Genomic DNA, 17,614 nt, shown 5'->3' with positions numbered 1-17,614 from the left:
AGATGATGTAAAAAAATCTAACTGGAAAGACAGAAAAGTGTAATATAAAGAAATGAGTGTCTCATTAATTAGGGAGGAAGACAACAGTGGTGGAAAACTTCCTTGTTCCCTGGGATTTGAGAGAAATGATACACATTTTCCATGGTGTTATTCTGCATTGCACTCCACAGGGTTGTCAAATACTGTAATAATCTAGGAAATAACTGTACAGCCTTGAGGATGCAAGATGACACCCAGTACATGATGCAGTCTAGCCACCTACATGGTATAATGATGAAAGGTTACTGGTTTATTTATAAAATCTGTAATGAGCTCAAAAATAATGGTGTCATAATTGATTTAAAATTGCTCTATTAGAATGATTTATGCTCATTATACAGGCTCAAATTGGTTTGAGGGTTCGTAGTCACTGTCTTTTGTCTAATTTTAAAATACATTTAAAATACCTTAAAGCAGAAAATTAATTGAGTAGGTGCAGAATACAAAAGCGGGCTTGAAATAGAAGTAAATTTTGTTCTAGCAATTTAAATATATACTTCATGAGTTAGGAGAAAAGAAAGGCAGAATTATATTGTTTACCTGTAATTCATAGATTCAGATGCTGACTAAACTTGGAAAAAAAAAGCTTTCCTCTCTTTGTAACAAAAATAATACTTCTTTGTTATGGGGAAAGAAAGCACTAATTTCTCAAGTACAGGTGATGTTTTTGTCAAAGAAAAAGCAAGTTTCATTTCAGGATAGCACAGTCTGAGATGCAGCACTGGTGTGAGAAGTGCCTGGACGTGGGACTCGATGGAGATTCTCTGATGCTCCTCAGCAGTTGGCTGCCCCGAGGAAGCCTCTCTCCTAAAGTCTCCTTTCTGTTTCACAGCGTGGGATTTTACAACTGCTGAACTGTTCATGAAATTAAATTATTTTTCTTATCTTTCCCAAGGCAATACCCTAAGAGGATTTCTGAAAGTAAATCCAGCCTTCATTACATCCTGTTCTTTGCTAGACAATCTGGGCATAATTCTGCTCTTGATTTCACCAGTGGAAATGAAATTACTCTGAATAGGAATGGGTTTAGTGGAGGCTGAAATTCAAACTGCAGGTTTTTTCTGCTCCTGGAAAAGAGGCAAGTTTTCAATCACCCCAAATTTCCTTTGAATAGGAGTCCTGCTGCAGCTGAGTGTCAGCTGGGGATTGAACTGCCCAGAGAAAACACCAGGAATGCCAACACCCTCTGCTGTGCTCTGTGGGGTGTTTTCCTTCAGGAAGATCAAACCCAGCTCAGTAGAAATCCAAAAAATGACAAATAGCAAGAATTTTAAAGCAGTTGTGCCCACATGTATTTGTAAGAGTTGTGCCAAAGGAATGTCAGGTCACAGAACAAATCCAAATTTGCATTTTGTGCATAGGAAAACCCACCTACAACTCACAACACTCTCAATGAGCAGGCATGGTGATGACTGTCCTTCAGTGAAAGTTAGATGAAATTAGAGTGAAAGCAAAGATGCCTGGGAGCCCAACTCTGGCCTCATATGGAAATAAATGTTGTTTTTTACCAACAAAATAAAGATGGAATAAATCCAAGGCTTGGAATGGCTCACCAAAGCACATGGCACACTCAAACATCATATGTTCATGATGGAAGGAGAAAGGAAATGCCACTTTACTAAAGAGGACATTGAAAAATTGCTTTTATTGAAGTATGCAAAGCGTGGCAAAAGAAATAGAAAATTTTAACAATTCCTGCCTTTCTTGAAGTGTGTGGGATAATTCACTATTAAGCACAGCATATGTTACAGCACTCTCCAGATGTTCATTGTGAGGAAGGTGTTGAAAAGATTAAGATAGCTTCCATGAGACTTCTTGTCAATTTTCTGATGAGTTTTCATCTGCAGATATTTTTAGCTGCTAAACATGGTTCCACTAATTGGGCTAAGAAAAAAACCCAAAAAACCCCTTAAAATTCAAATTAGTCATTAATCTTACTCTGATTCCTTTTTATGTTAGATCACATCAATGAAACATGAAGGAAAAGATAGTGAGCTGTTGTTTCTAGAGCAGGTTCTCAAGGTATACCCTAAGATTTCAGGGGATAAAGGCCATTTTTTACACCGAATTTGATGTGTATTTTATTTTTTCAATTATTTAAATTTGAAAATTTCCCCAAATTGTCACAATTTCAATGCAAATGGCCCAACCAGGAAGTCATGAGGGGCATATGACGAAAAAATTCACTTTAACTATATCAACTGTCAAATGTAATTGACTATAGTTTGTAAAAATTGGCCCCATAAGAAAAAAAAGTTTTCTTCCCTGTTATATATTAAAAATGGATTGAAAAAGAGAACAGCCTTTATTACTTGACATATTAATGGCCCAAAGATAGAAGAGATTTCAAGATTCAGCTCAATAATCTCTGTCAGTGTGGAAAAGGACTTACCCAAACCTACCTGACGTCTGTCTGAGAATCAGACATAAGTACACGCCGTTCTGTTTGTTGAGAAAATCCTTTTTTATGGAAGCTTTTCCCAGAAAAGACAGAAAATGAGGTGTGAGAGTCCCTCAGAAACCTTCTCTTTCCACCCCTGCCCTCCCTGCAGGTCCCTGCCATCCTCCATGCACCTCTCAGGAGGTTTTTCTCACATTAGAGGTCCATGAACTGTTCATCAAAGCCATTTAGCAGCCTCCTGCCTGCTGTGGGCACCTCAGAGAGCTCCTGAGAAAGCACAGGCAGGCGTAGCCTCAATCAGGTGACATTTTTCACTGTTTTATAAACCTTTTGTCCGTAACAAGTGTGGTGTTGCTACCAAGTGAAGATTGTTTTGTGTTCACATTGATGCCCACTGCCATCCAGACCATGAATAATGGACCCAGTGGTGTCACTGATTGAGCCTTCTAATGCAAATGTCATATAGCTCCAGAAAAAAATTACATTTTTTTGTTTCTTTATTTTTATTTCTTTATTCTTTTATTCTTTTGTTTCAAAAATTGTTTCTTTATTTCACCTCTCAGTGTTACACAAACATATAGAAATTATCACCGTCTTCCTACAAACATAGCCTGGTATCTCCATATCATTATTTATGTTTAATTTGGCCTGTTCTGTAATTTCATTAGGAAAAAGCCCCACCCTAATATAAATATATTCATTATGAAAAGTAAAATAGCAATCCTTTTAAAAATCCAATCTACTCTTGCACAGCTTTCCCTGTGTTTCACTTCCAGCTTCTTTTAGTGGTATAAGATTTCCTTTTTTTGGCTTATAATTAATGGTTATGACTTTGGACAATGGACAATTTTTTGTATGGCTTTTTAAAATACTGAGATGAATTCAGACTTGTGAAATCCAGATTTTGGAGTATGAGGTTTGTGATTTAGAATACAGATTTTTTTTCCTCCTCAGTGTAACTCAATAGAACCCTACTTAGGGTTTTTTTTTTGGTAGACAGAAGGCAGCCAAGTGTCACTAGGAGCAAGACTAAAGTAATTGGACTATGAAGAGAGACAGTGATACTGCTGCCCTTTATTCAGAGGGAATGAAGTCTACAGGGAATAATTTATTCTGAGGTCAGCAAAATTTCATTCAGGCAGCATCTTATCTTCCAGATCCTTCTCCTTGAAAAGATGCAAGCTCAGTCAGGTAATAAAATCATATTTTCAGCAGAAGATCTGTAAGAGTCAGGCTCATTCCATCACAAAAGCCTGAAGATATCCATGGGTAGTTTGGGTTTATTTCCAAGCAATTTTAAGGAGACATGAGATGTATTTCAGGCCTTGCAGCTCTAGTAGTTCTAGTCCATTTTATGCATTGTCTTCAATCTCATTTTATGATACTAAGCCTAAAATAAGATCCCTATGAGTGAAACTTTGAGTTTGCCTGAAGTCTTCCAGGATCCACTGGGAAATTCCAAAGGGAAAAGTGACTGTGGGGTGGAGCTTGGCCCTTAGTGAGTCTCACCAGCAGTGGTCTGTACCCTACAGCATGGTATTGGCATTTTGTGGTGTGCAATGAGAACCAGAGCCCTCGGAGCTGGAAAAAGGAGATTTTATCCCAGTGCCAGGTGCACAAGCTGTGCCAAAGCTTCCCAGCCTTTACCCAGAGGCTCCTGAACTTGGGTGTGCTGCTCTTGTACCAGCCTCCTTCCACACAGTCGTGTCTGGGGCCACTGGGGGTGCTGAAAACATTCCTGCAGCCCAGCAGGAAAGGGAGTGGCATTCTCACCCACATAAGTAAATATTCTTACACCTCCAAAGACATCTGGAGGGTTTGCTTACACTTCTAATTTTTGGAGGCTTGAGTTTAAACTCGAAACTCTCTGTCTGAGGTTTGTCCATCATTCCCACAGGTTGATCCCTTGAAGGAGAAAAGTTTTATATTGAGGTTCATTTTTAAGTCACATTTATTTTGGCGCTATCAGGAACACTGAACCAAAAATAGCACATGTAAAAATACCTTTCAACTCTCCAGGACTATTCTCTCTTCTGGACTTTTAAGTGCTTTGTGTCACTCACTTGGGGTCACATTTCTGTGCCTTTTCTGATGCTCTTCAGCTCTGAGGACTCAGGGTTTCTAAGTGTGAGCAGATCTGTCAAATCTCTCCACTGATCTGTAGTATCACCGCTAACTCATTTCATATTTAATTTTACAACTCTCACATTGGAAATAAATGTGCATCTTTAATGTTATGGTTAATTTCCAAGGAGCTACATGAGAAAAGCCACAGTTCTGGAACAAAAGTGCAAGATCCTTGAATTTTCCTTGGCACTAAACGTTGCCTTGAAACATTTAAACAAATTGTGATGAGGTTAAACATCCCCACCCATACATAAAAGGGTTTTTTCCTTCCTTATTACCAAATTCTTTAGCAGTTTGTTAGTACTTTATCTCTGGGTACAAAAGAGGGAATCTCAGCCCACCTGCAGGGATTGTTTCATTTCATTGGTGGGTGAGGGATGAACAAATTTTCATCACTTACAAACAACAACTTCCTTTTTCTACACGTAAATGCCATTGAAAAATCTTCTTAAGTTTCGTGCTTGAAATGCTGCTTAAATAAAAATAAGTTGGAAAACTGCCTCCTTGCATAGTATGGCTTGAGGGGATGCAGTGGGAATCTCACTGAATCGTTACTGGTGATTACAAAGCAAGAGCTATCGACAGAAAAACTAACAGCTGCTTAAAAACGTTGTTTTAGAGATAAGTGCAAAAATGCAGGTAAAATACAGGCATTTTGTAAACACCTGCAGCTGTAGAAAAGAGGTGCTATTCAAATATTGTTTAAAAATACTCATTTAGCCACTTAACACCCAGAGCTTGTAATTTATTTAAGAGCTAAGTGGTATGTGTGCTTAGACCTTCTTCATTAACACAGACTGCTAATAGGAAGTTATGGTTTTGCTTCAGTAATTCTCAGTTATTAGCACTAGAAAGCAGGAAAGCAGATGACTGTGAGTGATCATCTGTTACCTGTGTTACAGTGAGAATAATCAATTTATAAAAAACTTAGAGATAAAAGTACAAGATTTTAAAAATACATTAACGTTTGCTAACAAGCTATAAAATTGTGTTACATAAGTGCATCTTTACTTAGAGATAATAAAACAAATATCTCTGTCATTAGCATTTTTATTTTTAGTTCTTAAAGTTATTTAAGTACTTTAAGTTCCTGAAGACAGCTGTTAAATTGATTATCTGCAAATTTACACACAGCATCTAAAAAATAACATCTTCCTAACAAGATACTCTATTCTTAACAATCCTGAATTATAATGTTAATAGGATTAGATTGGATTGCTATTAATCACAAACTACTGAGCCTTTAAAACGTGCTTCCAACACCTGCCTGGAAATTCAGTTTCTTGGAATTCAATTTTATCCTTGCTTTGCAAACACTGATGTTCCATGGCCATGAAATCCATGTTCTCCTTGCCCCATTCCCAGTTTCAATCATGTTCTGCAGTGTCAGGTTTGAAAAGAAAGCCCATAGATGATGAAAACATTGAATCAATTAAGAGAAAGTCCCAAATTTATTGGTCTCATCTTTTTGAGCTCTGTTTGCCAGAAGGGAAAAGAAAATCCATAATCTGATTCCCAGAGGGTTTTGCCATGCATGGCATAAATGAGCTTGGCAGACACCAAATTTATCCTGAAATAAAGGCCTTGGGTGCAGACTCTGATAAATGATTTGCATAAGGAAGGATGTGCTGCTGCATACTCTGGATGAGTGTGGGACAGCCTTCAGGTAATTTTCAAAAGCAGAGCAGGCAGACTTTAAGGAATATAGACCTCAGTGTACCCAGAAATCTTAAAATGCGCTGAGTTTTGTGAGGGTTTATGTAGAGCACACAAAGGGGATCCTCATGTCCTCTCCCCCCTGGGATATTTCTCCTGTGACTCTCTTTTCTCTGTTTTTAGCTCTTATCACTCACAAAAAAAACATGTTTGAGACTGATAAATCCTCAGAGGATAAAGGCCTTCCTAAGTAGGATTGGTCCTCATGGGACACTTCAGGCAGAACAAAAATGTTATTGTTGTCAAAAACCTTTTTCTAAACCTTAGAAAGTAAGAGAGAGAAGAAAAACAGATCAATATTTTCTTTTTCTTTTTTTTTTTCCCACTTGTGGTCAACTCTTATGAGAAAGAATTCAGTCACTGCAACAGTGAAATATGAATGCAGGATGTTGATGTGAGCAGCCTGGTTAGAAGGGATAATTCCTGAACAGAGAAAGGCCTGGCAGCCTAGGAGCTGGGAGTCTGGAACCCAGCTTGGGAACCAGAACCCTCCCTGGAAAGTGCTGCTGGGCTTCTCTGAATTACAGCTGGGCTGTCTGGCAGCTGGACATCATGAGGTGTTACCAACAAACACAAACCAAATAAACTGTGGTGATAACTTATCATCTGCAAAAGTGGGAATGGAGAAAATCAAGTGGGTCTGAAAGAAAAGGAAACACCATCTGTTGGCTGTTACAGGTGAAATATGAAATTACAGAGCATATTGGTTGGCTGAAGTGATGGTGTCCTGCACCCTCTGATGCCTCTATGGTACAAAAAGGGGTTAATTTTTATCGAAATGAAATTTCTCTCTGTGAGGACTTCTCATGCTGTATGTACTCTGTTTAAACAGGTTGCATTCTCCACATGAGCTTTCTTTGAGGTCTTGGACTTCACTGGGGACACCTCTGTGACTCCAGACTGTGCCATGGATTATATCTGGAGGGAATCTGTCCCCTCATTTATTTCCTTCTGGACCCACTGTTGGGTTTGGTTTGCTTCTGGGATGGTTACATCCCTCTCTGGGCTATAAATCAATACTAAAATACAGAAATTCAGAGGATAGAATCCTCGGTGTCCTTGTCTGTTATGGAATCCTGTGTACTCATGGTCATGATTTCCACACATCTGTATGTTGGGTAATACTTTAGGCCGTGACTGATGTTGTTTGTTACAATTTTGGGAGAAGGAGAGGAGGTCAAAAATAAACAAGTAAAATCTAATATTTTCTTGAGGCAGAAATAGGGCTGTCTGTGTCCCTAAAAGTCCTGGAGGAAGTAAAAGCCAGTAAAAATTGGTAGAAAGGTAAAACAGTAAAACAAACAGGTGAAATTCGGCACATTCCACATAACCAGATGGGAATCTCTGGTGGCCCTCATGGACAGAGTTGGGTTTTCAGGAGCTGTGGAAAGGGAGCAGCTCTGCTGAGTGACATTGAGTGCCACCAGCCAGAGCTGGGATTAAGCACACGTTGCTTAAAGGACAGCTGGACAATCTACCATTGAGCTGGCTGAGCAAACTCAGGCGCCTGTGAGAGCCCACTGACTGAAAAAGCAGCACCTGAAGACCAAATTCACTGAAATTAGTAGCAGTTAGGGAAATATAATCATCTTTTTCATTGTTGAGTTTTTATTTTTTGCCTTTTTTTTTTTTTGTGTGTGTGTGTGTGTGTTTGGTTTTTTTGTTTGTTGTTGTTGGTTTTTGTTTTTGTTGGTGTTTTTTTTTGGGGGGGGGTTTTTTTGGTTTTTTTTTTTTTTTTTGCTTGGAGGGGAGGAGGTGGAGCAAGTAGAGAGTTCGGAAGTTGTTACAGATATTTTGCAATACTCATTATATGATCACAAAGCTACTTTCTATTCCTGCTGGTTACATCATTCTAATAAGCCCACATATTCTATTAACAGAAATGGGAGGATATTTTAAAGACTGTGGCCTAGAAAAGCTAAAGCAATTTCTAAATATTTTAGATGTGATCCATAGCTATGATAACTCTGTGGATAAGTGTAGTGGTTTCAGGTTTGCCAAGTTCTATTTCCCAAATTGTGTGTAGTGGTTTGAGTGCCTACTAGAATTATTTACTCTTTTCCTGCTGTGAGATAGGATTAGGAGAGAAGCAAAGCAGGCTCAAAACTTAAAAGAGTATAAAGACAGATTTATTAGCAAAACTACAAGAGAGAAAAAAAAATAAGAAGAATCAGAATGAAACCTTCAAAACCTTTTCATTCCACCACAAATTTCCTTTCCCTTCTCACGGACAATGTATAGAGACAAAACTTGGAACTCTAGGTCAGTTTATTACCTATAAAACAGCCTTTCATCAATTCATTTAGAGAGAGGAGTCTCTTTTGGTCTGATATGGAAACTTCCCACAAGACAGACAGTCCTCTTGTGGCTTTTAATTCTCACAAAAGCAGCCACCCCGAAATCTGCAGTTGTGAAATCCCATATCAGGCACCCATCCCACAGCTGCATCTTGGGCCTTGTACTCATGGGGTGTCATCTTAAAGATGAACAATTCCAAAAGCAAAGGTTTTCCTGTTCCTTAGGCTTTTTTTGAGGTTTTAATACCTTTTTGTCACCCTAGGACAGTAAGTTACCAGCTATAGGTTCCTCCCTATCCATGAAACAGTTCAATGTTTCACTTTTTAATTGCATTCCTATTTTATGGCACGTTTCAGAACAAGGGATTCCCTGGTTTCTTCACAGGGTTTGGCAGAGGACTTGATTCACATTTCAGCAGGTGTGCCTGGGCCTGAAGTGGGAACACTGAGCTGGCATGAAAGGACTCTGTGGCATCCTGTGGGACAGGTTGGCACACCCCTCTGTGCAGGATGCTCTTCCCATGCCCTGGTGCCTGCAGAACACAGCCAAGCTCACAAACTCTGCCTCACTGAGCCTCACAAAGCCCTTTCCAGCCCCAAACTCTGTGGAGCCCCTCCAGATATTTTATTTTTTGTCCCAAAGGTCGTACAGAGACAGATGCACCAATGACTTGTGCTGCTCTCAGGGCAGTGTGCAGCCTGGCACCGACCCAGGCAGCCTTGGTGGAAATGGGTTCATGAGCTAGAAATGTGCAGAGGGCTGGCCTGCAGCTTAATATTTACATGGTGGTGCTTTGCTCTTCTGGGGCCTTGTTCCAGAATCCCTGCATTCATCATGACCCTTTCTATTAAATTCATGACTCTTTCTATTAAATTCATGACTTTTGAATCAGGCCTTATGTTCATATTTTTAACCTAGAGCTATTTGGCATTTTAAACAGCACCATTATGTTCCTCATTTTATTCCTTGATACTGGAATTATTTCTACTGAGCTTTGTCAGAAGTGTATCAAACCTCCCAGTTAATATACCTCTGCTTCAAAGCTGCCTGGTCACACGTAGTCTTTCCTTGGAAAACAGTCTGGTAATGGGGTTCTTTATATTGAAAGGCTTCAGGAATCATTGATTGAGATTGCCTTGAGATTGTGAACATTTTTCCTCCCTGTGTTTGCAGGGATGACCTGTTTGATCTATACAGGGAGCTTGCGGGGGGGTTTCTTGGTGCAGATTTTAGAGAAAAAGAAAGTGCTTAGTGCTGTGGTGAGTGGATGATTTGGATCACTTAAAGAATCACTGTCAAAGGTGTTATCAAGGATGGATTTAATATGATAATGTAAAAATGCAACTGAATGGTCTGGGTTGAAAAGGAAAATAAAGATTCTTCATTCCCAACCATGGGCAAGGACAGCTTCCACTAGACCAGATTCCTCAGGACCCCACCCAAGCTGGCTGGAACTCAGGGATGGGGCATCCACAGCTTCTCTGGGTAACCTCTGCCCGTGCCTCACTGCCCTCACAGGGAAGAATTTATTCCCAACATCTAAATAAATATTAGGATATTCTTCCCAATGTCTATTCCTTCCCAATATCTTCCCAACTTCCTCCCAGCATTCCCTAGGGAATGCTAAGTATGATCAGTAAGAAACTCAATCCCAAACCTCTCCTGGTGGTAAAAGGTCTCTGACTTACACCAGGTGGAGCTGTGCCCTCTGCCTCTTCTTGCTGTGGGCTGACTTTTCCAAAGACCTGACCCAGAGCAGCAGGTCCCATTTGACATTTTATTGCCTGCCATGACGCTCCAAGGCCATGCTGGAAAAAAGATCCACCAAAAGCAGGTGGAGGCTGCCTTTGGCAGCCCAACCCTGCCTTCTGCAGGTCCCTTCCCTGGGGCTGGCACAGGGAGCTCTGCAGCTTTGCTGGGCTTTTTCCCATGGCTTTGGAGCAAACCCCTCCCCTGAAGAACCTACAAGCTCTGAAATCCCAACTATCCCAGCACTGCAGCAATGATTCAGGTCTAATACAGTGCCACTTTCCTGATTTAAAAATGGGAAATCACATCAAATGTGAAAGCAATCTGCTCCCATCAGGATGCTAAATACTGTTTTGTAGCTGGATTAAATAAATCTTAATTAGGAAGCTCAGTGTATATTTTCATTTATTGCCTTCCTTCCTCTCTTTGCCGCCTCTCCTCACACCCAAGGATCTGACTAGAATATAGTGAAAAATTGTAAAAGTTAATACCATGGGGGGAAATACAGAAAAACCAAGCATGCATCTTCCCAGCTCCTGAAATATCAGGAACCTGTTTTTCTCATTAATGCAGCACATTTATTTGTGTGTCTATGTTTGCACATGTGCATATACAAAAAAACATATAAGCATATAAACATTTAAAGAAAGAATGGACACATTCAAACATATTCTTTGCAGCTTATGGGGCAGAAAAATCTATGGAGCTTCAAATGACCATCTTCTGCAGTTCAATTTCCTTTGTAATGAAAACTTACACCACAGAAGTATGTACATTGTTCAATTTAATATGGTCAATGAAAATTTATATCCCTCCTCTTATTTTATTCTGAATTATATTATTGCAGAAAATGAGCAGAGCACATGTGATTCAAAGGGAAAATAATCAGTTTTCATTTCCTATTGGCTTAGGGATATGAGTGAGCAAGCTGGAAAGAGAAATTTCTTTAGCAGAGCAATATTTTGTACAGAGGTTTTTTGGAGACCTGAGTCACTGAAAATGATTCCAGCAGAGTGTTGAGGCTGGATTTCTACCTCAGATGCACAACTGGGTATTTACACTCCTGTAAGGAGTGCTGCTGTTCCCAGCAGTGAATTTCAGCTGCACCAGCCCAAACCCTAAGTGGAGGGTTGTGTTTGAACCCAAATAGACTGGGGTTTTGGAAAGGTTAAAAATGAAAAGTGTATTTTCATTCATGTCATGCTCTTTTCCCCCTCCCCACCACAGGCACAGACACTGCACCCCCAGGTCTGTTTTCTTTTGGAGAGGGGACACAGAGGAACCTGGCAGTGGCAGGACTGGGAATAATCACAGACAAAAGACCTGGCTCTTTTTCACCTTCATTTTTGTAGCTACAGTTCTAGCCCAAAGCTAGAATTGGAGTAATGGGTCTGAGTTTCCCAATGGAGAGAGGATTTGAAAACATGGGAACTAAAAATGCAAAATTATTTTTTGTAATATGTGTAGCTAAAATATTGCTGGTGGTTGAGACCCTTGTGGATACACCAAATATTCCAGGCAATGTGGTTAGACCTGAGAAAATGACTCCCAACAAAGTCTTCATTGTGTTTTATATCTTCATGAGGGACATCCCAGCTGATTGTCTATGCACAGCTGTATTTATATCTCTTCAGCCAGTGAGCTGAATTCAGCCAAACTGACTAAAAAACTTGACAAAAAAAAGATATTAATTAAATGCAATATGGGATCTTCCTCCAGACATGCTATCTGCAACCAGTGTAGATGAATTAATCATGAACTATCTTGAATAAATGTTCTTGAGGGAAAAACTTGCTGTGAAATGGTAGCAAATGAGTCAAAATGATAGAGATATCAGGATTCTTTCTGTTTGCTTCTCTGCTATTCTCCGCTATGAATAAATGTATAATCTTTCATTAACTATTTAGCAAGTTATTTTTTTTTTGTATTTGCAGCATTTTGCTATCTCCTCATCTTTTTCTTCCAAAAGTGGGTACAGGCAGCCTTTGACTGAGGCTATATATGATATATTTGGGCTACTAAGGCCAAAATAAGACATTGAATGTTGTGGCTGCATCTCAGTCAGCTCAGGCATTACTGTGACATGATCCATTATGCAATGTAAACAAACAAAATTTGCTTTCATTAAGGGCTTTGAAGTCCTTGATGAAAGGAATGATCTGAAAGAAGGTATTGTTGATTCTGTAATGAAAAAATCAGGACACTTCATGTACACTAGTTTCCAGGAGTGCTGAAGTGCTAATTGAAGTTGCAGTGAAGATTTTTTTTAAGCAAACCAAGGAAACAGAGGTTTATTTTCCCAGCTGTACCAATTAATGGTGTCACGTTTTATTCCCCAAAACTTTCCCTCTGTTTTCCAGGAGAGTTCAGGTCTCTCGTATCTTCTGTCTCATGTCTGCCTGTCTCGTGGGGATGGGGATTCACAAACTGTAATCAGTGCAGCCAGAAGGGTATTCAGGCTCCTCTAAAGAAAAGAACTGGATTTCAGCAACTGATCAGAAAAGAACTGAATTTCAGTAATTGATCAGACCCTCTTAATCCCATTCACCAACATTTATTAGATCTCCATTGAGTTCCTCAGTGCATGTTTTAGTTGCCCACACCTCCTGCCCCTTTTTTATACTTTGGGTGTCTTTCAAACTTTCAAGTGACCTTTAAGGCATCTTCTGTAAGTCCTGAGGGCAACTCAGAGAGCTTTAGAAATCCAGCTTTAGGCAACTGAACCCCAGTCTGGGTCACCAACTGAGCTGGAACTAACTGAGCTTACCTTGACTGTGGATATTAAGGTGTCACATCCTCTGTGTCCCTGTAGCACATGGAAGCAGAGCTCTGGTGGTTCACAAATTCAGAAAACAGGCTAAATTCAGAAAACATAGCTAAACCCCTTCCACCTGTGGAAATAGATGCATGGTGTGGAAATTTGCATTCACAAGCACAGAAAACTATTTACATTTAGACTAAATCCCACAGGTTTGCTACCACAGAAGGGTTTTGCTCTCTAAACATTTATTAAACACATAGAGACCAATGAAAGAAATTGCAAATGAAGTTTGTAATGCCATTCTAATGTACATTTGGCAACTCAGTTGTGAAAATCACCCACCTACATTGCCAGAATAATGGAAATACAATGAGAATGACAGGGTTTAGCTGGGCTGTTTTGTAATTACTGTGAAGAACATGTACAGTGACTCATCCCTAATCCTATTTCTGATACATTTTTAAAATTTTGAGTCAAGCAGAGAGCCATCCACTTCTCCACTTGATCACATTGTCTTTGACTCTAATTGAAATTTGATTTGTACGTGCCTCTTAAGGCCAGACTGCAGAAGTTTCACGTTTAAACCCTCTCTGCAGAACTCTTCCACATTCTTTAAAGTCACCCCTGCCATAATGCCCAAAGAAAATTGTCATCTGAAACCCACAGAGCAGGACAGGAGCTGTGGTCATTGCTGCTTCTGAATTGCCAGCACATCTAGGCTTTGCTAAAATAGCTCAGCAGCTTTGCTGGATTTTGTCAGATGCATCTGTTATGTATATATATATTAATTTTTTTTTTAATTTTTACCTGTGAGTTCATGGTTGGAGCTGCTGCTATCATGCTTCATCTCTTTGCTAAGCTTTTGGCAGAACCAGTCTCTAACCTGTCTGTGGCCCTTGCCTGCCTCGGGCTGCCAACAAAACAGAAATAGAAACCTCTCCCTTAAAAAAGGTCAGTCAAAACCAGGAAAAAAACCCCTGATTTCCAGCTCTTGCAGAGGGGAGAGGTAGGGCTTGACTAACAGAACAGATGCTTCACTACTCATTTCTAAAAAGGCTGGTGGTGCAGTTTAATTTACCCCAGAAGGAATCAGTTCAGCTAAGAAAGCACTAATCTCAAAACAAAGCCCTGATGGTGTTGCAGAGGATCCAACAGAGAAAAGCACCTTGGAAGGAAATTAAATGCAACATTAGAGCTCCTGAAACTTGATAGCATGTTTTAGGCTCACCAGAAATCAGTAAATAAATAAAAAAATGAGAGGCGAAAACAGATTGGAGAGGTGTTTATTTTTCCCAAGGAGAACTTGAACATCCACTGGAGACCAGGGAAGAGTGTTAATGAAGCAGGTAGCATCAGGGGAGCTACTTGACTTAATACAGCCCTTTATTTTATTTATGCAGAACTGATTTTTCCATCAAGATTCCTGATGGGGGCTTACAAAAAGCATCCATGAGGGGAAGAGAAGAAAACGACAGGGACTCCCACCTTATCACAGACTCCTAACTGACCTGTGAGTGATTTTATTAGACATAATAAAATTTCCTGGGAAGCTCTGTCAGGGTTCAGCTCAGACATGGGTTACAGCTTTGAAAGCAAGGCTGAAAATTGCACAGTCCAACCTGTGTGCTGCTGGGGAAAAATGAAAATTGGAAGAAGGAAAGAAATCCATGGCTGCAGAACTCCTGTTTCCTTTACAGACATTTTGTTTCTGTACTTGTCAATAAAGCAGGCCAGGACTTTCCCTCCTTTCCTAAAGACAAGTGATGTGGCCCATCTGCTCATTCCTGTCCTCCCAGGAGGAGCTGGCTTTGCTCTTCCTGCATGTTAGGTGTAATCTCTGGCCCCTTCCACCTCTCCTTATCAGGCATTTCCTAAGAGCACTAATTAAATGGTAATTTAATTAGTAAAACCCATGTCTTTGGCCACAAAATGTTTTGATGTAGCCACAGAGACTCAGGACTCCAGAAGAGGAATTATCAAAAAAGGCTTTAATGCCCAGTGGGGTTCTGGTGTGTGACTTGATGTTTCCTTGCTGGGAGCTGCTGTGGCACAAGGGCACAGCTGAGTGCCCTGAAAACCAAAAAAAGGGAGATATTCTGCCAAGGAACCTTTGCAAAAGGACAGATGGTCTGGAGCAAGTGGTTAACTGCAGAGGATTGATACAGTTCCCTTTGTAATTGGCAATAAAACTCTATTTTACCTTTGGGGGATAATTTCTTGAGACAAAGTACCTGATTTGAGTTCCTAGCAGAAAAGAAAAAAAGAGTTTGTTTATCTGTCTGGATAGCGCTACTTGTTTTGACGTTGTAAATAAGCTCTGGCATCCCTGGGAGAATTTGTGCACTAGGAATTTGAAAGAAAGGCCATTCCCAAAGCTCAAAAACAATTGCCAGACTGACAGGTTAGGAGGGAAAGTGCTACAAGCCCTTCAGTCAGGTGAATCCTCAGAGGAAATCCCTCCCACCAAAAAAATATCAAGGCAAAAATCCCACCTAAGCTGATAAAGGTAGGAAAGAAGTAACAAAAATATGGAGCCAACATCTAGAATTCATTGAGTACATTTATATATGGAATTGGATGTAAAAAGAAAAGACAAAGTTGATGAAAGTGAGTATATATTGCAACCTTACTCATAATCAGTGAGGAAACTTTGGAAGAATCATTTGGCCACGAATGACCAAAGAAAAGGGTGATATGAGCAGCCCTGACACCCAGCTCTGTTAGAGGACACAAAAGGGACTGGCAAAGGAAAAGCAAGGTACTGAACACAGATAATATATTGAATCCATGAAATGAATTAAATACATATTTCTCTGTTCAAATGGAAGAAGATGTAAGTTGGTAGAGAATAAAACTTTGTATTTCCTGAATGGTTTGAGGGAATGTGAACCCACAGGTCCTGTAGAAAACAAGTTCAATTTAATCACTCATTTAAAAAGTACATTACCCTGAAAACCCAGTGTGTTGGGAAGGAGGGAGATCAGGAAACTAGAAAGGCCAGTCCAAAGGAAAAAGAATGGATTCCAGAGTCAGAAAATGGGATTTCTATGTAGTGCTTGTCAGTGTGCCATCATGAACAATAAGAATTGTCACACAGGTTTTCACTGTTGGGTAAGGTAGACATTTAACCAGGCAGTTAAGGAAAAACCTGTTCTTCCCAATACCAGGCTGTGATTTATTTCTGCATACATGCAGGGAAATCACAGAGTACATAACCACTGATGGAATGAGCTGCCAGATTACTACCCAAATATCTGTTTTTACTTTATTTTTATTTCACTGGGAATGTTTCTAATCAGTCCTTGCCCTTCCTTCAAAACCCCATGCAATTCCAACATCTTAGTGCAGATACCAGGAGCTGTGTGAGAAGGTTCCTTTTCAGACTCAAGCACATTGAATTTTTCCTTCTTTCACCTCCCCCAGCTGCAAATGACATTTGTTCAGGCTGCTCCCCAGGTGAACCCAGGCATCTTTCCAAGCTTAAAGGCCAAAAGCTCACAGATGTCATATGTCTTTTCTGATATTTCCAAACAAAATAAATGTTCATAAGTCATTTCCATTTCCCTCCCTGTATTTGTCTTCAAGTGCACTTCCCCCCCTCATTTTCACTCCTTCTCTTCAGTTTATCCCACTTTTCCTTTTTAGCTTGCATGTGTTTCCATTTGTGTGTTCTCCAGATGTATGCTGAGAATTTTATGGTGACTCCAAAAAACATATGAGAGAAAACAGGTATCATAATGCTCAAAGGTTAAAAATAACAATATGATATATTGCAAAATATCTTTCAGACCCCACACCATGGCTTACCTCTGTTCTGGAGGCTTTGGAGCAGGATACCAAACACTTGAACTCCTAAAAACTTCAGAATGTGAATATACTAAAACAGTGGCAAAATATTTCTGGGTTTCTTTTGGGTTGAGGTTTTTTTCCCCTCTATTTTTTTTTCCTTTTCTCTTTTCTTTTTATCTCCTTTTTTCCTTGGTGGCCTAGTTTTCTGCCCAGCAAGTGAACAGAAAAGGCTCACTGAAGGTCAGATGAGTACCAGAGCTGCTGCAGAGGAAGTTGAAAGAGAATTAAGTCAAAAGGAGGAAATGGGAAAAGGGGCAGGAAATGGGACCACAGCAGGGATGTCTTAGATCACCCCTGGCATTCATTTGGCCAGGGTTACATGTCAAGTTACAAAGTTGTAGAAATACTAAGTATTTTAATTCCTAGGATATTATTTTCCTCCCAGACTCCTCCCTTTTACTAAATTATTTCATTATTCTTCCTTTAAAATGACTAATCTAAGAATGTAATTTTAGTGATGACCATGAAAACAAGTTCTCTTGTGGGTTATAGAAATATATTTTCCTCCTTCCATTTCAAGCATCACCAAAATTTCTCCTATTTTCACAGTGTCTCTCCATCTTTATTCCTACTCTGCTTGGTGTGTACAGAAATCAGTCAAGGGATATATTAGAGATCTGCACTGAAATAAATTAACAAACTTATTTTTTCTTCACACTGTTAAACATTTGTAT

The sequence above is a fragment of the Prinia subflava genome, chromosome 7 (assembly GCF_021018805.1).
Source record: "Prinia subflava isolate CZ2003 ecotype Zambia chromosome 7, Cam_Psub_1.2, whole genome shotgun sequence".
NCBI lineage: Eukaryota > Metazoa > Chordata > Aves > Passeriformes > Cisticolidae > Prinia > Prinia subflava.
This window is presented reverse-complemented; position numbering follows the sequence as displayed.